The following is a 21933-nucleotide window of genomic DNA, read 5'->3' as shown; positions in this document are numbered from 1 at the left end:
ACCAAGTTGAATTTTGTGGACAGATCTTAAAGAAAAGGGTTGCAATCAAATAAATGAGCACCTCTTTTCAATTTGATTGGTTCAATATGAGCTGCCAAAGTCGGCACCAGATTTTATATCCCTTTTCTCTACTTCTCAAATCCTACAAGTGGATCTCACTATAATTGTCCCGGTTAATTAATACGACTATACTACGACGTATACACAAAAATTAGTCTTTAAAATTAGTAATTAGTATAAAATATATGTTAAAATATAAATATATATTATATGTTTATACACTAATATATTAGTAACTAATTTTAGTAGTTAATTTTAGTATACAAATAGTATTTATACAATTTTGTTAACAAATAGTTGTAGTATTGAAAAGTAGAAATAATAAAATATGAGAAGGATCTTAGGATTTGGAACAAAGAAGAGTATTAACGACTGAAGTTTAAATTTTTTTCCATCTTTGTTGACAATTTACCAGAAGATATATCAAAGAGAGAATTTTTTAGCCTGTTTAAATGGGCAGACAAAATCATAGACATATACCTATCGTGGAAGAACAAAAAAGGCCAGATCTACCTATTTGCATTTATACGGTACACTACAAAAGATGGAGCAATGAAGGCTGTTGCCGATATGAAAGGTATGATGCTGCGTAGAAAGAGGCTTTTTATAGCAGAAGCGAAGTATAGAAGGGGAACTGTTATTCGAACTACGATAGGTAAGGAAGAAACAGAGATAACAAGAAATGATGGTGGAGCAAACGCGAAACAGACAAGGAGTAGAAGAGTAGTTGAAGAGAAAGTGATAAAATAGCAGAGTGTTGTACCCATTAAAGAGCCGTATAAGAATGGGTGGACAAAGAAGTTAGAAGTACCGATAGCGAATGAGAACGTTGCTTGGCTGAAAAGAAGTATTGTTGGAGGCACGAAGTCGGTGATCGATTTTCAGGCACTGCATCATAAGATTCATAGAAATTGGCCAGGCGTAACACAAGTGCGGGAGTTAGGAGCATATAAGGCAATGTTAACGTTTGATTCTATGATAAGTGCTGAGGAAGCTTACACCTTTAGGATGAACGACCTTTTAAAAATGTTCTATATGGTATAGAGATGGGACGAGAATGAGAAAAGTGAATCAAGAAGAGTCTGGTTAGAATGTTATGGAGTTCCAATACATGTATGGTCAACTGAGACTTTTCGAAAGATAGAGGATCAATGGGGTGAGGTGGTTAAGTGTGACAAACTCACGGAATCATGTGCATCTTTCAGTGATGGTCATATTCTGATTAATACGTATTGTTTTGATAGAATTAATGAGTGGATTCACATTACAGTAGGTGCAAGCGGGTTTGACGTTCTCGTAAGAGAGGTGGATGAAGAGGTGTACTGTGAAGAATAAGTTCGTGAATTAACGACTACGGAAGGGGACTGGCAAAGAGTTACTAGAGATGAGATGCGGTACGGGAGTGCTAGTGGCACACTAAACAATGGTGGCGAATTGCTGGCGGGGGGATGGGATGAGGCGACGCTGTTGATGATGGAGGAACGGAGGGAGGAAGAACACAACAAGGACATAAGGGTAATTTCCTGTGTTGATTTGAACGAATGGAATCATATTAACTCAACGTATTATTCCGAGATTAAAAATCACGCAGGCGTTAAGGATTACAGGATCCTCAAGGATCATTTGAAATTAATCAGGAGGAAGATTCGGCAAAAACTGAGTTCTATAATTATGCCATGTGCTTTGCCAAACCCACATGTGCACATGGAGGAGCTGAACTTGGGCTAGGGGCAAATAGGCCCAACAATTGGGGACCCAAACAGCATGATTGTTGCAAGGAGATGGCCCATGCTAGCAAGCCTTACAGCGTGCTCCCAAACCGGGTTGTGGGTGACTCGACTACTCTGCTGACCCGGCATGAAAGGAACGGGATCCACAATGAGGTAACGCAGCATGTGACTGAGATTGACGATGGCATAGGGGCTTGGAGGCGCAACCGTACGACAGACGGGAGTGGTAACCCTAACGAGATAGAGGGGGTCGCACAGGCCGCTGTGACTACAGGGCACGATGGAGAGACGAGCGAGAAGGTGGAAGCAACCGACGGTCGGATAGAACGGCGGCCGACAGATCTAACGGACAGCACCACAAATCCAAGAGCTCCTCACTTGAACGTCCAACGTCCGGCGGAGATGAGAACTGTGCGAGCTGAGGGGTGGAGAATGCTGGTGTTGAGAGTGGATATGGCACGAAAAATTCAACAAAATCTGCACAGAAGGGGCAAGAGGTGCCTAGTGCTGCACCTGTTTTGCGACAGAAAGAGGAGGAAGGTTTGGAGGAGGATGGGGAAGATGCTCAGGGTCGTGAACAAGAGGAAGAATGGGAGAGCAACGCAGAAGATGAAACTGACTATGAAGCTGGCTTAGATGGAGGTAGTAGGTTCCACAGGAAAACTCAACGGTAGAGTTGGCAAGATGAAATGGCAGAGAACAAAGAGGCATGGAAGTTAGCGGAGGAGTCCGGTGCCCAGTGCAATGACGAGGAGAACATCATGGCTATTTTACAGGAGCAAAATGAAGCAATTGCTTTGAAGTAGAGGCAGGCAAAGCAGAAAGAAAAAATTCAAAGGAGTTGGCCAAAAAATCGTAAACAGGTCTGTAATAAACTTGTTAAATGATTCTAAGCTGTTGGAATATTAGGGGACTAAGAGGTGTGATAAACCCATATTTTATGATATATTTTGTGCTTAGTTTGAGTGATTTATTCAATCTTTCACCCACTTATTCATATTAATTGCATGGTTTTACTTTCCCTTCCTTATTATGTGATGTATGTGAAAAACATGTTTCCTATGCTTTAAAATTAATTATTTTAATTAACTTTATTTTCATTCGATGCCATGATTAGTGTGTTGAGTAGTTTCAGATCTTCTAAGGCAGGAATGACTCAAAGGATGGAAAGGAAACATACAAAAATGGAAGGAAAGCATAAAACGGAGTTTTTGGAGAAACTGGCATCCACGCGATCACATGGACGGCGCGGTCGCATGCCAAGCGCAAAGAAGCAGCGACGCGGCCGCATGACTGACGCGACTGCGCGCCTTAAGCAGAACACATATGACGCGGTCGCATGACTGACGCGACCGTGTGACAAGGAAAACTCCGAATGACGCGAGCGCGTGACCCACGCGGACGCATGACAGAGGCCACGCACCAGAAATTGCAGAAAATGCTCCCAGCAAATTCTGAAGTCCTTTTTGGCCCAAATCCAAGTCCAGAAGGCATAGACCAGAGGTTATGAAGTGGGAGAATGCATCCATTCAAGGGGAATCTCCACTTTAGTTAGTTTTCATGATTTAGATTTAGTTTTGAGAGGGAGATTCTCTCCTCTCTCTTAGGATTAGGATTTAGGATTTCTCTTAGTTTTAGGAGTAACTCTCGATCCCAGGTTCAATGTTCTTTTGCTTTATATTTATCTCTTACTTTCAGATACTTTAATGCTTATATTAGTTATGTTGCCTATTTGGCTTATGAATTCTTCCATGTTATAGATTACATCTTTGAATTAATGTTATTTGAGGTATTTCAGTTTAATATTGCTTTCTTTTATTTAAATTATTGTTATTCCCATCTGAAGGCATTTTTATTCCAGTAGATTTACTTTTCTCCTTTTGGTCTTGGTTAAGAAATCAGTAACTCAGGAGTTATCAAACTCAAACATGAATGATAATTGTTATCTTTGTTAATTAAACTGAACTTCAATAATCCCAATATTTTCTTAGAAAATAAATAGGATTCGAAGATCAAACCAATTAATCCCTTGACCTTCCTTTATCTTAGTAAAGGTTAACAAAGTGGAATTAAGATTCAATTCTCATCATCATTGATAAGGATAGCTAGGATAGGACCTCTAATTTCTTATACCTTGCCAAAAGTTTATTTTCAGTCATTTATTTATTTTACTTGCCATTTAAATTACTTATTCTTCATTTACTTTAATTGCTGATTAAACTATTCACTCCTCATTCTCAAAACCCCAATTTACAATCTCTATAACCAATAATAAGAACATACTTCCCTGCAGTTCCTTGAGAAGACGACCCGAGATTCGAATACTTCGGTTATCAATTTATTTAGGGGTTTGTTACTTGTGACAACCAAAACGTTTGTACGAAGGGATTTCTGTTGGTTTAGAGACTATATCTACAACGCGACTGTTTTTATAAAATTCTTTACTGGCAAAAATTCCAACGTCAAGGTGTTGGAAAGTTTTGTATGATAAAGAATTTTAAAAGTAAATTTAAGTTGGACATGTTGGGTTTGTTAGAGACAAAAAAGGAGGTGGTGTCTAAGTTCGATGTAATACACATTTAGGGAAGTGACAGAGCTAGATGGGAGTTTGTAAGCTCTGTTGGGGCTTCTAGAGGGTTGTTGTTAATATGGAATGAATCAATTTTTAAATTGACTAATTGTTATAAAGGGAATAGGTGGTTGTGTATAGAAGGGGTGGTAGCTAAGGATAATTTTTATTGTGCTATCTGTTTGGTGTATGGACCACATGTGAGGGCTGAGAAGATTTCTATGTAGGAAGAGTTAAGTTATCTTGCAGGGTTGTGTCAGGTAACGTTTTTTTTTTTTTGGGAAATTTCAATGAAATATTGCATTTGGAAGAAAGAAAATGAGTAAATAGTTTGTCAACGTCTGTTGATGACTTCAGAAGATGAATAAATGATTCAGAGTTAGTTGATTTGGCGCTTAATGATCGCAAATACACATGGTTTAGAGGACAATCGTGCAGTCGTATTGACAGGACCTTTGTTAGTGTGGGTTGGCTTGATATGTACCCAGAGACGCGATTGAGGGGAGAACCAAGAGGGTTATCAGATCACTGCCCTTTGATAGTGGAGGACAGAAAAAACTATGAAGGCCCTAGACTGTTCCGTAGCTTGGACTCGTGGTTCACACATGAAGAGTTTTTGAGAATGGTGAAGGAAGAGTGGAGGAAATTAGGAGATGGACAGTTGTTAGAAAAGATAAAAGTGTTATCAATATCGCTGGGTAGATGGCATAAGCAGCATTTCGAGGATATCACTGAAAAGATAAAGAAGTTTGAAGAAGAGATAAAGAACGTGGATGATATGGTCAGCAATGGATGTTATGATGGTACAATGGAGGCAAGGAGAAGGGCGTTAGTGAGGTGCTATGAGAAGTGGTATGTTAGGCAGTATATTCACTGTAAGTAAATGTCTAGATCTCGGCATGCCGAGGAGATGGATAGGAATACAAGGTATTTTCACAATATTGCTTCAGCGAGAAGAAAACAGGATTGAGTCATTGGTGAGTAATGGGAGACAAGTGCAGAATCTGGCAAGAATAAAAGTTGCAATTGGAGATTTTTATAAAAGTCTGTACCACCAAGAAGTAGTTCCAAGTTTGAGCTTTAGAGATGGTTTAGTTAATCGATTAGAAAGGGAAGAAGCTGAAGCCCTTGAGGTGATGCCATTAGTAAAGGAAGTGAAAGAGGCAGTTTGGGATTGTGAATCATCTAAGGCTCCAGGATGTGAAGGGTACAACATGAACTTCATAAAAAAGTGTTGGCAAGAGATTGGAACGGAATTCACTGCTGCTGTGTTGAATTTCCAGCAGAGTCTGATGTTACGTGGGTAGTGTTGGCTCCGAAATTTGTTGGGGCTAAGGAGATAAAAGACCTCAGGCCTATCAACATGGTTGGATGCGTCTATAAAGTTATATCTAAGTTGTTGACAAGAAGAATGAGGACTGTAATGCCAGGACTAGTTGAAGAATCACAGAGTGCCTTTGTGAAGGGAAGAAAGATATATGATAGAGCTTTAATCGCATGTGAAACTGTGCATTGGTTGAAACTAAAGAAGAATATGTCAACAATAATCAAACTGGATTTCCAAAAGGCATATGATAGAGTTAAATGGTGCTTTGTTGATAATGTGTTAGATAAAATGGGTTTCGGGAGTACATAGAGGGCATGGATCAGAGAGTATGTTACATCGGCATCTATCTCTATTATGATTAATGGGTCACCAACGAAACCGTTATAGATGGAGAGGGGGCTTCGACAGGGCAATCCATTATCGCTATTTTTTTTGTATTGGTGGTGGATGTGCTTAACAGGATGATCGGGGAAGCGGTAAGAAACAAGAGAATCTCTCCGCTGTTAGTCGGTAGGGATAATATAGAGTTATCACATTTACAGTTTGCTGATGACACTATATTGTTCTGTCCGCCTGAAAAGAAGACAGTGAAAAATTATCAGAGACTTTTGAGGTGCTTTGAAATAATGTCTAGGTTGAGTATAAATTTTGACAAATCCAATTTGATCCTAGTGAATTACAGTCAGAAGTGGGTGAATCGAATGTGCCTTCTACTTGGATGCCAGTAGACAGCTCTACCGGTGAGGTACCTTGGAATTATCCTTGGAGCAAATCCCCGGTTAATAAAAACTTGGAAGCCAGTTTTTGATAAGGTGGAAGAAAAGTTTAGCTTGTGGAAATCAAAGGTCCTTAGTAAGGCCAGAAAGCTAGTACTCATAAAGTCAATAATAAACAGCCTACCTATTTATTACTCACTACAAGAAAAATACCCATTCAGCCACACTTTTTTTAAGCTACATTTGAAAAGCGTAGCCTATTCTATGAATAGGCTACGCTTTTCTCCATGTTGCCTTTTTATAAGAGAAAAGGATACACAACTGTGGCATCATTTAAAAAGTGTAGCCTTAGGTATTTTAGAAATCACTTATAAAGCGTAGCCATAGGTTGATATCTATAGGTTCACTTTTCGTATCAAAGAGGACGCTTTTAAAGGGTAGCCTATTTATTAAGTTTTGGGTGCATTTTAAAAGTGATGCCTAATGTATCTAGAGCCAAAAATTTGCCACTGAGTGAATTTTTTCCCTCTTAATTTTTTCCTGGCGTAAGGACGCACACTCAACTCACACTTGGTGAAAATTTTCCTTCCAAGAGAAGAAAACTCTTTCACCTTTCACCTTTCACCTTTCAAAGAAGAAAACCAAGAGTGACCGGTGTTTTCACTACTTCTTCTGTTTGCAGTGGTCTCGAATGAAGGGTTATTTTCTTCTTCCTTACGTTTGCTTTCCTCAGTGAAGGGTTCAGAGAAGAAAACCCTCAGCTCAAACTCAGCTCACACTCAGAGAAGAAAACCATCAGCTCACACTCAGCTCGTCATCACCCTTTCACCTTTCAGAGAAGAAAACCCTCCAAGAGTCACCATTCACCGCGCGAAGAAAACCCTTTCAGAAAACCCTTCTGCATCCCGCGAATCGAAAACCCTCACCATCGCGAAGATCGAACCCCAGTCACCACTCACCGCCACACACCACTCACCACTAACCACTAACCGTCGCTCCTCTTCGCCCTCCTGCACTGATCGTTGCGCGCCGCCCACACCATCGTCGATCTCTGCGCTTCTCGTCGTCCTCTCTGTGCTCACGTCGTCGATTAGGTATGTATTAATTTTCATTTGATTCTGAAATTTAGGGGGTTTAGGGTTCCGATTTTAGTAACCGGTTTCTGCTCTGTAATCACAAACACAACAACTATGGTCTTGTTTATTTCTTGTATTTCAATTAGAATGTTAAAATTTGAGAGTAACGCATGAGCCAGATACGCCATTTTTGAGTTGAAATCATATTTGGTTTGGGTGACATTTTAAGATGTTTATTTATTTTTCAGGTGACATTTGTACTGAACTGTATTTAGTTAATTAGATTCGAGTAATTTGTTTGGTGTTTTGTTCACAGCATCTGAGGCCAAGACATTCTTTTTTACCATTTGATCACGAAAATCTTCCAAACACTTGAATAGTTTTGATTCCATCCAATACCCAATTCTGTGTTTAGGGTAATCAACGGTGCTGGAGGATTGCTTCTAAATTTATGAATTTAATTAATTTGTTACAAAATTAAATGGTTTGTTGAAGAAAAAGTTTATTTGTCCCATCATGGTTTGGATTTGTGGTTGCAATTCTAGCTGCAGTAAAATTTGCAGTTGATGCTGCTGTAATTGTTGTAAAGGGCTATAAAATTGTAACATCAGTGCCCGTAATCTTGGTTGCAGAGTTTGAAAAAAAGGTTCTGTTTGCTTTACGTTCTTAATTCTTATGGCCAATTTTGACCTTTCAAGAAAGCCGGAGATGTTTGCCGGACTGCAGTTCACCAGCTCTCCGGTCACCAGGTCTCTCTCTCTATCTCTCTTGCTATTTATGTTCTCGCGTCCTGTTTGACTTCAAAAATCTGTGATTGGGGTTTCTATTTGAATTTGATTTGGGATTCAACTCTTATGATTAGAATTTATTGCTGATGATTAAGGTTCTAGTTTTAATTGATTGCCTATTCAGCTGCTGTGTTTAGGAAAGGCGAAGGGATGAGTTTACAAGAATGAGATTGCAGCTTAGAATTCCTGCAATTGAAAGGGTTTTTTTTACATGTGAAGATTCTGTACAGTATTTTGAAAATGGATTTCATATTCTTAAAGGTGAGTAGTATCTAAACATTTTCTTCTAAATTTAATGAACCTACTTTACATTTACTCCATCTTTCTCTTTATGCTGCTCATTTTTACTTAGATTTGGCAAATTAAATGTGCTGCAGTTCTTTCCAACTGCTGAGGAGTCAATGGATTACTATAATGAAAAATGATGTGTTGATGGAAAAGGACTTGTTCTGCCCAGTCAGATTGTAAGGTCAGCTTTGCTATGTGCTAGTTCGGCCGAAAATTGGGGATTCTGGAGTATTACACTCTTGCTTCTTCTTGTTTTATGTCTTACCTCTTACTTTATCTTTTGTTTAGAGGTATGTCAAATATTATATATGGAGGGACCAAATCCAGTTTCAAGTGCACAAGGAAGCACGTCAGAAAATTCAGGTTTGTTCTTATCTTCAGTTGCTGGCTCAGTTCATTAGGAATCTTTTGCATCCCAACAGAGATTAGCAGGCCATAATTTTTTTCTTGATTAATTTTTTCCTTTGATTTTTCATTCATTTTTTTCTTCTCTTCTTAATTTCCATTTCTACTGATGTTCTTATGCGTTACAACAATTTTTTGCTATTTCAATTTATTGCAATTTCTGTCCAAAAATTAAAAGAACTTTTGTTATTTGTTCTTATCATAAGTTGACCCCTTTATTGTATAATAGGACATGGTTTGCCTGTTCTAAATAAAGAAGGTAATCTGGCATCTCTAGATACTGATGAAGGAGGTTGGGTCTTCGATTCTTCATCTTCTGAGGTACAAATGTTACATCGAGTTATCCTATATTCCTTGTATCTACTGGTTTTGTGGAGTATTTAGTGGAATTGATTTTAGAAAATGATATTGAATTGGTAAATAATTCTGGTATGACAGTGTTACAATACGCTGCTTATAGTTGGGATGAGAATATTAACATCAAGATTGCAAAATGTTGTGTTTGTAATTGAGAGGGAGTGAACTTTTCAATTATGATTTCTTTTGTATATAATAGGTTCAATATCCTGGAGTTCAGCATATCATAATGATAGATATCCATAACTTGCAAGCATTTGCTTTGTACATGCAAAAGGCAGATATCAAATTTGATCTATGTTCAATAACAACAGAAATGGAAACATAGGTGAACTTTCTTTTCTGATTATATTGACACTTTGTTGGTTCACACCTCATATATATTCCACACTTCCACAAAATCCTACATTTTATCTTAGAATATTATAAAATTTCATTCGAGAGGTTGATTTAACTGGAAATTATCTATGGCAAGTTTATCTTTAACTTGGATACTCCTTGGTCATTCAGATTTCTTCAAGGACTTGAAACAGATTCAGCAATTGTGAAAAAAATCAGACAAGCGATTGACAACCAAACTGAAGTTACTGTACAACTCATTAATTATACAAAGACCGGTAAGTAAGTCTAATGTTTCTGCACAGAAAACTAATTTAATAGGCAAAGTTAATATAAAATGATAGGAAATGTTAGCAATTTTTTCCCTTATTAGCACTATTTAGTTCATTAAAAGGAAACAAAATACTATGAAGCTCGGTAGTGCTGTAGTTATTATTCCTATTATCTTTAACCTACAAAAAGATGTTGCTTTGTTATCACAACATTTTGTACTGTCCTGAATGGAGGAGGAGGAGCTATTTCAGTAGCTCTTGTCTTGAATCAAAATGCTGCCAAGGTAGCTGCGGCTTCGGAAACTGCTGCATTCTCCCAAAATCCTGCACTTGTTCTTGCTCCAGTTATCCCAAGGTATGCCTTTGTTGTTGTTGTACAAAGTCCTTTTGGAGAAGTATTTTCTGATGTTTCTGATGTTAGTATTTCAAATGCCATCTAAATAATACAGTGTCCAAGGCAATGAAAAGAGCTAACTTCTTTTTCATGTGATTGGTTATTTGGATATTATGGGCTTGATTGTGTAAATGTGTAACTATGATGACAGGGTGAAGTGGATGCTGTTTTTGTTCATGCTATACTAGCAGTGTGAAACTTGCAGTGTGTCTAGTGATTCTTTGATAGTGCTAGTTCAGTTGGATTTTTCATTTCTTCTTGCACTGGGATTTCCCTATAAGCCACATGGTTTACTGTTGCATTTGTCAGTTTGTTTTACACTTTGTCTACTTACTTTATATATTCTTTCCCATTTACTGGAATTTTGGTTTGTTTGATTTTCTGGATAGATGTACCGATAATTCACCCTGTTTGCATATTTGTGTTTTGCAGAGTCAACTGAAGGCTAAGTGGGAAGAGTAGAAGAAATTGCTTGAGAAGGCAAGAAATGACGCTGAGAAGAAATATGATGAAATAAATGAGCAGGTTTTCTTTTCACCCGTTTAGTTTGACTGATGCCTTATTCAGTTATCCTTCAGTGTTCTTGTTGAATTATTGTGTCCTAACTTGCTCTTATTGTCTAGTATTAAACTGTTGTCTACCCAACACATTAAAAAATTGTGGTCTATTGATGTGTATATGAGGAATTCATTATTTACAGGACTGTTAATTTATTTGGTATCTTTGGTGAGTGTTGGTTGCAGTTTGCAACCTAAGATCAGTTACAGTTAGCAAGTCTAGTTAATCACTGTCAATGTGCAGTCTGTGCCACTGTCGGTGATTGAATGACCTCTTCCTCCTAACTCTGTATTTTCTCTTTATCTTCAACTCAAAATATAAAAGAAATAATGGGTCACATTGTAATGCAATTTAAACAGCATGTCCATAAACTGTATTTGATAGTAGGCAGTAACACTGTTTCTTCCTTATGGCAAGCCCACATAGTGTGAACTGTTTTTATTATTTATATTTTATTGCATTGGTTTCTTTCAAATTACTTGTGTGATTGATGTCATCAACCTCCTTCAGAATAAAATACTTCATAGCCATCTTGAAGCTTTGCATATTCGGAAGGCAAAGAAGGAGCACAATGCTGCTGGTATATTATTTGGAAGTAGTAGTGCAGATACATTTGGTGATGCTGGTCTTCAAACTGTGATGACTTGTCTCCGGAATTCAAAAGAAATTGTAAATACTTTTCATGTTCTGCAAATTTGTTTCGCTTGTATATTTGTATATTCATTTTAAGTTCTCTACTTTCACAGTCAGAAACAGAAGTGTCAGCTTTGATATTAGTAGTAGTAAATTTTAAGTGATATTATGGTTATTTTGATATTATTTAAAGAAATTATTTAGTATAATTATGTATTTATTTTTATTTTATAATATTCAACTCATTTAAATAAAAATGCAGAATTATTATACATGTAATCATATTAACTATTATGTTGCATTGATAATTATTAGATAATTATATATATATATATATATATATATATATATATATATATATATATATATATATAGAAAAAAAATAAGACCTAAGGCTACACTTATATACAGTAGCTATATTATACAAAAAAAAAAAATCGAGACCTAAGGCTACACTTATATACAGTAGCTATAGTATATATATATAAAAAAAGAGGGACCTAAGGCTACGCTTATAAAAAGTAGCCATGGTATACAATGTGGCTATGTTTTACAAGTGATGCAGTAGCGTTAAAAAGCGTAGCCTATTCTGGAAGAATGAAAGCTGAAAAGCGTAGCCTTTGGTCCTGGACAGCATCACTTGAAAAGCGTAGCCTATTCCTAAACGCCAAAAGCGTAGCCCTTGGTGCAGAAAAGCGTAGCCTTTGAGAATAGGCAACGGCCGAATAGGAATCACCCCAAAAAGCGTAGCCATAGCCCAAAAAGCGTAGCCGTAGCCTAAGGCATCATTTTTTTCACTTTTGGCTACACTTTTCAAGTGTACCTGAATGGGTGTTTTTCTTGTAGTGACTTGAGCTTGCATAAGATGCCAAATGCGGTTGCACAACGCATAATCTCTTTGCAGAGCAGATTCTTTTGGGGAAGGAAGATGGCCAACCTGGCATAGCTCTTGTTAAGTGGGAGATGGTTCAGGCACCGAAAAAGTTAGGAGGACTGGGGTGGAAGATATGGTGGTTTGTAATGCTACGTTACTGTTTAAATGGTGGTGGCGTTTCTCAAAGGAAGACTGCCCGTTATGGAAGAAAATTGTGTGCTCCTACAACAACTTAAATTCTGATAAGCTGCTATCAATTCAGACTCTACCAGTGAGAAGAGGCCTGTGGAGAGACATATGTCAATTGCGAATAAAGGACCAATAGGTCCAACAGAAGATGATTGATGGTCTGGCTATGGAGGTAGGGGATGGTAGATCTACAAGATTTCGGGAGGATACTTGGCTCCAATCGGGAAAGCTGAAAGACTCCTATCCGAGACTCTTCTTGATTTCAAACCAAAAAGGATCAATAATTGGGGATTATTGTTTTTGGGATGGGATAGAGTAGGTTTAAAACTTCCAATGGAGGAGGAAACTCCGCCAGTGGGAGGTTGACACATTGGATCAGATGCTTCATGTCTTGCAATCTGTTAGATTAATAGCAGATGTGCAAGATAAGTGGTGTGCAAATTTGACAAGGAAGGCGTCTATTCTACTAACTCCTTTATTTAGGTTTTGCAAGAACAGACTTTGGTCGATGATATCCTGAGCTACAAATTCACAAAAGAAATTTGAAAAGGACTGGTCCACCTAAAGAAGAGTTGTTAACCTGGTTTGTATTAATAGGCCAGATAAATACAAATGAGCGACTAAGTAGGCTCGAGATCATTGAAGAGAACGATAATATGTGCTTCTTGTGCAAGAAAAATGTTGAAACTGTGCAACATTTATTTTCTACTTGTGAGTACTCCTGGCAAGTGTGGTGCGCATGGATCAAGGAGTTTGGACGAGAGTGGACTATACCAAGTACCTTAAAAGACCACTTTGAGAGCTGGCGGACAATGCCATTGACAAAAGAGTTGCATAAGTGTTAGCTAATTGGGTTCTTCTCAATTATATGGAATATATGGTTACGTAGAAATGTTGTCATATTCGAGAACAAGGCAATAAACGTGGCTGATTGTGTTGCTAGATCATTCTACTCAGCTAAGGATTGGTGTGGTTCTTAACTTATGTTGTTGATGGCTATGCCGGAGATGACATAGGAGTTGCTTGGTTATATTTTTGTAGTTTTGTAGGTCCACTTCATGTGTTGAGCTTTTTCTTTCAAAAAAATAAATGATAAAATTTATTTTTCATATGAAAATTCTCATTGTGTTTTTGCTCAATATTGACATTGGGGGGTATTTTATTGGTTTGTGGGTGCAGGTTTAACACGCGGGAGACTTGGTGAATAGGGTTCATCAGCGTCGTGGTAGCACTCTGCCAACACGCGGGGGATGTGGTGAGTTGGCGACATCAGCGGCCTCGTAGCACCCTGCCAACACGCAGTGGGCGTGTTGCCTCCAAATCTAGCAAGCTTTGCAGAGATTCTCTCGCGTTTTCGAGGAGCTGCAGCAACACGGGGTGGGCGTGTTGGAGGTGGTCTGCATGCAGGGGATAACTCCTTCCTCCGATAACCAGTGACGCAGGACTAAAGCTCTATAAATGGAGCTCAACACTCCCCCATTTCATGTTTCGGTAGTGAGTTTTAGAGTGAAAAGAAATCTGAAGTGAGGAAGAAGAAGAAGAGAGTTAGTAGTGTGTTAAAAAAAAGAGTAATTATACATAAAAAAAAATTATTAGTTTGTATTAATAAAAAATGGTACATAATTATACGACACCCGAAGAATATATTATCAATTATTTGGATTTATCCCATTTATGTAAGTTCATTTTTTTGTAATTTAATTTTTTTATTTTAATTAATATTAATTGTTTTTGTTAATATCAGATAAATTATTTTTATTTGTATTTAATATTACTATGTTATTTAATTGAGTTTGTAAATATCAAATTTAATAAATAATATAAGTTTTAGTATATTATTATTTTATTTTATATTTGTTAATTAATAAACAAAGAAATAATATAAATGTAGATCTCATTAATGTTTGGAAGTCTTTGTTATAATGTGATTTTTTTTAATAAATTTAATAAATAATTTAAATATTAATATTAATGAATATTTTTTTATTTACGAAAATAAATATATAATATGAATTTTAAAAAATATTATTCGGGTATTTGTTATGATAATTATGAAGGATAATAATATTATTGTATGTTATTTTATTTTTTATTTATGACCATATTTATATTATTTAAACTAGTAAGTAAATAGTATAATATAATATATTTTATTTTATTTATTATTTATGTAAAGTATAGTACAATCAAATTATTATTATATTTTATTTTATTTATTTTTTATTAAATAATTATTTGTTATAATGAATAGATATATTTAATGAATAAATATATTTTTGTTGTACCAGGCTAACAGGAATCTTATGGTTCGTAGACTGTATTTGCCGAAGAAGTGAAACCCGATGGTAGAAGACACTTTAAGAGCAACAAGAATCTACTATGTTTCTAGAATTGGGATGATCAGAGGATTTTACTCTTTACTATTTGCTTTGATGGAAAGGTGGAAGCCGGAGACTCACACCTTTGTATTGCCAGTGGATGAGGTTACCGTGACACTGGAAGATGTCGCTCATATATTTGGCCTACCCATTGATGGACAGGTTGTGAGCGGCTGGACAGATAGTAGTGGCAAATTCCTGAAAAGTCAGAGCATCGCAATTTTCGGTCGCGAACCCGTTGTGAGTAGTTCCTCCAAATCTCATATAAAGCTAGCATGAGTTCGTCGTATCAGAGACGCAGAGCCATTGGATACTTTGGAGTCTATTTAGAGATATGTGAGATGCCAATTTTTTTTTGTTGGGTTCGATCCTATTCGCGAATAAGTCGATGGCATATGCCCACGCGAAGTATCTACCGCTACTCCGCGATTTTGATCAAATTCACACTTATAATTGGGGTCAACATGTCTTGCGCATCTTTACAGGTCACTGTGTCGTACATCACTATATGATACTAAGGAGATGGATGACCCTCTTATTCTTTTGTTTGTTTGGGCATGGAAGTGAATGTTGTGTATTGCGCCTGTATCGAGACAGTACTTCCAGCAACTGACGTACTGGTTGCTCAGAGGTAACAACTCCTATTTTAGTTGTGTATTCTATTGAAGATGCATATTTGTTTGATGGCATATTTTTTAATTTTTCAATGTTACGTGTTTCAGGTGGAGTCATTTCGCACGAACCATAGCATGGTTATCGAAGACTACGATGACATTTAGGCAGAAAATATACTACATGGAAGAGGTAAATATTTTGCTTTGTGTGTGTTAATATCCAACATTAATATTAGGGTTCTAATTTTCTAATAATATATTATAGTTTGTGTGGCAGCCGTACGAAGGAGTGATCATACCTGACGAGTTACATGGACATCTTGAGGTGTGTGGCATTGTTGTTCCATTATTATCGTTCGAGTATATCGAATAGTACCCTGCGAACCGAGTGATGCGTCAGTTTGGGAATGCACAACCCATCCCGGAGGTAGCAAGAGTCATTCTACCGAAAGAGCATTGCATGACTCTTCGCGGAGTGCAGCTTCATGACTAGAGAGTTTTACATACGGAGTGGATAATGGAATGGGGCATCTGTCATAACACTCGGTTGCGGGATCGACACCCGCTTCCAGCACATTGCATATTTGCTTCTATTCACTGTTGTGCAAAAGCAGAGAAAGTAAATCCAACCCGCTTGCGATCATGAGCCTTGGCACTCTTCCACGTAAATAGCTCGTTTAACCGATAATATATTGCTCGGACAAGTGATGACAACTCATCTTAGCCTAGTTTCACTAGCCTTTTTCTTTTGTTTTCAACTGAATTATGCACTTTCTTGAGCCAAAAGCAAGCCAATTGGGTAGATTTTCATGTTTCCTTTGATTTAATCAACCATGTATGAATTCATGCTATTTCATGAGGTTTTGTGCTATAATTGTCACATATTATGAAAGAATGAATATCTCATGATTTTGAGCATAGCTTTGATGTGTTTGGTTGATTAATGATAGGTGAAGAAAGCTTGGAGAAATGTTGATGCAAGAAGGAAGGGCTAGGAGGAAGAGAAAACAAAAAGTTTGAGCAAAAGTTTGCCCTCAAACTTTAGCTCAAACTTTTGGATTAATTATGAACCAGGAAGTAAAAGCTGGAGCAAAAGTTAGACCCCTAACTTTTTGGCTAACTTTTGGCATGAAAAACACTCCCTGGATGCACAAAAAGTTTGCGCCAACGTTAGCCCCCTAACTTTTTGGCTAACGTTGGCGCCATGAATAACCAAGGGGAGGCCAACGTTGGAGCAAAAGTTAGACCCCTAACTTTTGCCCCAACGTTGGTATCAGCAAAACAAGGGTGCTGATGTGAAAAGTTGGAGCAAAAGTTAGACCCCTAACTTTTACTCCAACTTTTACTCAAGCTTTCATGATTCCAATCCGGTTCAATTCGGTTCTTCTCTAAACTCCAAGAGCAATCAACCAAGGCCTCTCTCAACCCAATTCCACCAAGAGCAAAGGCCCAATTGAAGGCTTGAAGACCATTTGAAGAAAGTGTATAAATAGATTAGAATTTAAGTTTTGAAGGGAGCTTTCCCTTTTAGTTTTCATAGAGAGTTTTCGGAGAGCTTTTGGTGTTGAGTGAATTTTAATTTCTAAGTCTCGGGGAAGGAGAATTGAATTCCCTTCCTCTTAGTTTTCTTGCTTTCAATTTCAATTACAATTGTCTTGGATCTTGGGTTGGAGAATTGAAGGAATTCTGTTTCAATCTCATCCTAAGATATCTCTGTTTAATTTTACTGCACAATTGAATTCAGTTTCGGTTAATTGCTTTTCATCTACTTTCTTTGCAATTTACATTTTCTTTGCAATTGTTCTTGATTGGATCTAGGAAGGCATTGAGATCTAGACTTGGCTTTCTAGTCTCTTGGGTCCTGAGATCCGGAATTTCCATTTCCCATTCCCTGTTTACTGTTTTCATGCTCATTTACATTTTTGTTTTAAGATCCGGTTCGATTCAAGTCCTTCTTTACTTCTCTGTTTGTTGCAATTTTACATTTCCTTGTTTAATTTCTGCAAATCCAACTCCCCATTCCCTTTACAATTCAAGCCATTTACATTTCTTGCACTTTAAGATTTTGCAATTTACATTTCTTGCGTTCTAAGTTTCTGCCATTTAATTTCTTGTTCTTTAAGATTCAGCACTTTAATTCCTGTTCTCTTTAATTTCATGCCAATTACCCATTCCCTTTACTTTCTATGCAATTTAAATTCTGCAAATCACAAATCTCTCAACCAAATCTTGATTCGCTTGACTAAATCAACCACTAAACTAAAATTGCTCAATCCTTCAATCCCTGTGGGATCGACCTCACTCCCGTGAGTTATTATTACTTGATGCGACCCGGTGCACTTGCCGGTTAATTTTGGGTGTTTTGGAGAAATTCGTTTCTTCCAAGAAAATATCCCATCAAGTTTTTGGCGCCGTTGCCGCGGATTGATTAGATTGACAATGATTAAGTGAGGTGGTGATCTAGATCTAGCATTTTTATTTTCTGTTTCTCTAATTTTCAATTAACCCACTAACTGTTTGAAATTTTGCCTGAGATAACTGAAACTTCGCTCTAGCAACAAAGTGAAGTTTTCCTTGAAATTTCTGGCTCTATGCAATGCTCTTGCTTACACAAGAGAAGCAATTTCTGCCACTAATCTCCCAAGTCCATCAACTGTTTGATACTTTGTGCCAGCTAACCTTCTGAATCACATTCTGAGCTTGAAAATATTCAATCATCACTTGAATTGTTTGTGACTGTGCAGATCATGGAGGGGAACTCAACAAATTCTAGCAATCATGAGAGTAATATACCCACCTTGGATGATAATGTAACCCATAGTTCGAAGCAACTATCCATAGCCATGAATGATGTTGCCCAATGGTTTGAAGCTTTTCCACAAGGAAGCATTATCGGATGGGAAGAACTGATGAGTGGACTCCTAGTCAAGTTGAACCCATCACAGAGGGTTGTTAAGCCAGAGGCAGAAGTGCATCCATTCACACAAGAGAAAGAAATTGAAGGTGCTCGTGCAGTCATAAGCCAAAACAAGCAAATGCATCAGCAGACTCTACAACAACTAGACATGATGGCTAGAAAAATCACTGAGTTGAGACATGCTGTAGTACATACATACAACCTGACTCAAAGCTCATATGGGTGTAAGCAAGCTGAACACAGTTTTGGGGCCATCAACCATGAGCAACAAAGTTATGAGCAACTACAATCTCCAAGCAATCACTCTAGCATACTCCAACACAGGCCTCAGAATGATGTGTACAATCCACCTTGGAGAACTCATTCTAATGGGAGGGGGGTTGAGAACCAAAACCAAAGACCAAGGGACTTCAACTGCAACAATCCCAGCTTCAAAAATCAACTTAAAACACACCCCCACAACAACAATCACACACACTTCCAACCCCGTCCTACCTCACCATTCGCCCAAAATGACCTTCATCGACCACCACAATTGACACAGCCACAACCACTTCCAACCTTTCAAAGAATCTATATTCTAGAAATGTTGATGGAGAGGTCCATAAAAATTCAAGAAATGATGGCAATAGAGCAGGAAGAAATAAAGAAACATCAAGAGATGATAAACAAGAACCAAGAGGCTTCACTTAGAAGACTTGAAAGGCAGATGGAACAACTGGTTCAAAACCTTGCTGAAGTGGGTGAGAAGAAGGGGACTCTGAACCCAAAGAGCCATGAAAAGGATGCTGGATTGAAAGAGAAGGGAGTCATGGAGGAAAGTAAGAAGGCTACGGGAAAAGAAACAACTATCAAGGAGAAGCCTACTGTGAGAGGAGGAAACCAAAGGCAACAGAAACCTCAACTTCCATGATCAGAGGATGAAGGATGTCAAGCTAGTGACAATAAAAGAGCGCTTGTTGGGAGGCAACCCAACGTGAGGTAGTTTTCTGTTCATAACTATTTTAATAAAAAGGTTAATTAGTTTTATCTATAATGCAAGAAGCTAAGTTTGGTGTTGCACACCAAAACAATCTAAAGGAGAATGCAGGATTCTAAGTTTGGTGTTTCACCAAAATCCCATTATAAAACACATTCTCACTTTCTGCATAATGCTGGCTTCAAGCATGTTGGATGAACTAGTTAACTATTCTGCTGTTTCCTAGTTTTCAGTTTTATTGCTTTTGAAAAAGAAAAAGAGTTTTACACATGGTTAATCTGATGCACAAGAACCATTGGCAAGGTACTAAGTTTGGTGTTCCCACACCAAAGTAAGTACAAAGGCCCACAAATAAATCCTGCATGCTAACCATTGTTTCTAAGTGCTTGGGGAACAAGCAACTTTCAGTAACACTGCAGAGTACCATACAAACTTTTGGGAAGATTAAGCATCATCAACCAAAGAGATGAAAGATGAACGGGACGGCCAGCACTAATGATGATGAGAAGAAGGAAAGCAAGTGAACTCCAAAAGGTTGTATTGTTAAGTGATTATTTTACATCAGATATTGCTGTGATTGAAAGTTACATAATACCCCTGCCTGCCTGCATAGCATAGTTTTTTCTGTAATTCAATAAGCAAGATGCTTGATTATTCACAACATTTTTCTCTTCAAAACTCATTTGTACTCAATGATTCAAGAATTGCATCACATGAAAGTTCTTTGAAAAGAAGGATTGAGGAATTAAAACAATTTTGAGGCAAGCAAAAGATTAGGAGAAGTGGTGGTTCTAGTTGTATGATTATGTATTGAGGTTGCATGCTTGTGAAAACTTGCATGGGAGCTCATAGGCAGGACATGAAGTTCAAAGAAGTATTGTGGAGATTTTCAAAGATCTATTGATCCAAGAAGCAGCAAACAAAACAAAAGAAAGAAAAGAAAATACAAAGACAAAAAGAACATGGCCCAAGGCTCTGAGCATCAATTACTAGGCAGAAAAGAAAGAAGAAATAATGACTCAAAGATTTGTTAGCCTAGTAAAATGCTTGTGGTTGAGTTGTGTCAAAGAAAGAGGCTTGAGCAAGTAAATCCTTAGGGGTGCTTCAACACTTAATACCTTAAAACTAACTGGTTTAGGAGTATTGATTGAAAGCTTATTTAAAGAGCCGCTTTGAGACATGACACTTAGAGTCAAGGCCAAAGCAAAGAAACTATAAGCTGCTTCAAGGTGACTACATATAAAGAGATCTCCATGATACCATTTGGATGAAAATCCTAAGACCTAAGACTCCCAATATGTGAGGACTAGTAAGCACTGAAGCCCTTGCATGAGCATATGATTTAAAATTTACCCCACTGTTACTTCATCACTTCACTCACAGGACCTTACAATTTATTCTTCAATCCGTCTTAAGTGAAAGAACCTATGAGCATAAATCATTTCTTGCTTGGGGACAAGCAAGCTTTAAGTTTGGTGTTGTGATGACAACTCATCTTAGCCTAGTTTCACTAGCCTTTTTCTTTTGTTTTCAACTGAATTATGCACTTTCTTGAGCCAAAAGCAAGCCAATTGGGTAGATTTTCATGTTTCCTTTGATTTAATCAACCATGTATGAATTCATGCTATTTCATGAGGTTTTGTGCTATAATTGTCACATATTATGAAAGAATGAATATCTCATGATTTTGAGCATAGCTTTGATGTGTTTGGTTGATTAATGATAGGTGAAGAAAGCTTGGAGAAAGGTTGATGCAAGAAGGAAGGGCTAGGAGGAAGAGAGAACAAAAAGTCTGAGCAAAAGTTTGCCCTCAAACTTTAGCTCAAACTTTTGGATTAATTATGAACCAGGAAGTAAAAGCTGGAGCAAAAGTTAGACCCCTAACTTTTTGGCTAACTTTTGGCATGAAAAACACTCCCTGGATGCACAAAAAGTTTGCGCCAACGTTAGCCCCCTAACTTTTTGGCTAACGTTGGCGCCATGAATAACCAAGGGGAGGCCAACGTTGGAGCAAAAGTTAGACCCCTAACTTTTGCCCCAACGTTGGTATCAGCAAAACAAGGGTGCTGATGTGAAAAGTTGGAGCAAAAGTTAGACCCCTAACTTTTACTCCAACTTTTACTCAAGCTTTCATGATTCCAACCCGGTTCAATTCGGTTCTTCTCCAAACTCCAAGAGCAATCAACCAAGGCCTCTCTCAACCCAATTCCACCAAGAGCAAAGGCCCAATTGAAGGCTTGAAGACCATTTGAAGAAAGTGTATAAATAGATTAGAATTTAAGTTTTGAAGGGAGCTTTCCCTTTTAGTTTTCATAGAGAGTTTTCGGAGAGCTTTTGGTGTTGAGTGAATTTTAATTTCTAAGTCTCGGGGAAGGAGAATTGAATTCCCTTCCTCTTAGTTTTCTTGCTTTCAATTTCAATTACAATTGTCTTGGATCTTGGGTTGGAGAATTGAAGGAATTCTGTTTCA

The 21933-nt window shown here is 37.6% G+C and overlaps 2 long non-coding RNA genes across 6 annotated transcripts; both read left to right on the top strand.

The window, feature by feature from the left end:
* The first annotated feature begins 7045 nt into the window (after nucleotides 1–7045).
* LOC110266720 (uncharacterized) lies at nucleotides 7046–11721 on the top strand. 5 transcript variants are annotated; one of them, XR_015892331.1, is made up of 11 exons: nucleotides 7046–7496; nucleotides 8111–8227; nucleotides 8391–8527; nucleotides 8644–8735; nucleotides 8843–8917; nucleotides 9189–9280; nucleotides 9516–9644; nucleotides 9827–9933; nucleotides 10162–10282; nucleotides 10754–10846; nucleotides 11390–11721. It is a non-coding gene; the product is annotated as an uncharacterized LOC110266720 (long non-coding RNA). The 5 variants fall into 5 exon arrangements; XR_015892330.1 differs by having other exon boundaries at nucleotides 9827–10282; XR_015892332.1 differs by having other exon boundaries at nucleotides 7068–7496; nucleotides 8404–8527; nucleotides 9827–10282.
* Nucleotides 11722–15710: 3989 nt separating this feature from the next.
* On the top strand, nucleotides 15711–21239 carry LOC148554165 (uncharacterized). Its single transcript, XR_015892187.1, has 3 exons — nucleotides 15711–15757; nucleotides 15833–15892; nucleotides 21190–21239. It is a non-coding gene; the product is annotated as an uncharacterized LOC148554165 (long non-coding RNA).
* The last annotated feature ends 694 nt before the right edge of the window (nucleotides 21240–21933 follow it).

The sequence above is a fragment of the Arachis ipaensis genome, chromosome B7 (genome assembly GCF_059453495.1).
Source record: "Arachis ipaensis isolate K30076 ecotype BB chromosome B7, ASM5945349v1, whole genome shotgun sequence".
NCBI classification, from domain to species: domain Eukaryota; kingdom Viridiplantae; phylum Streptophyta; class Magnoliopsida; order Fabales; family Fabaceae; genus Arachis; species Arachis ipaensis.
The sequence above is the reverse complement of the archived record's forward strand: the minus strand, read 5'-3'. Positions and strand labels throughout refer to the sequence as shown.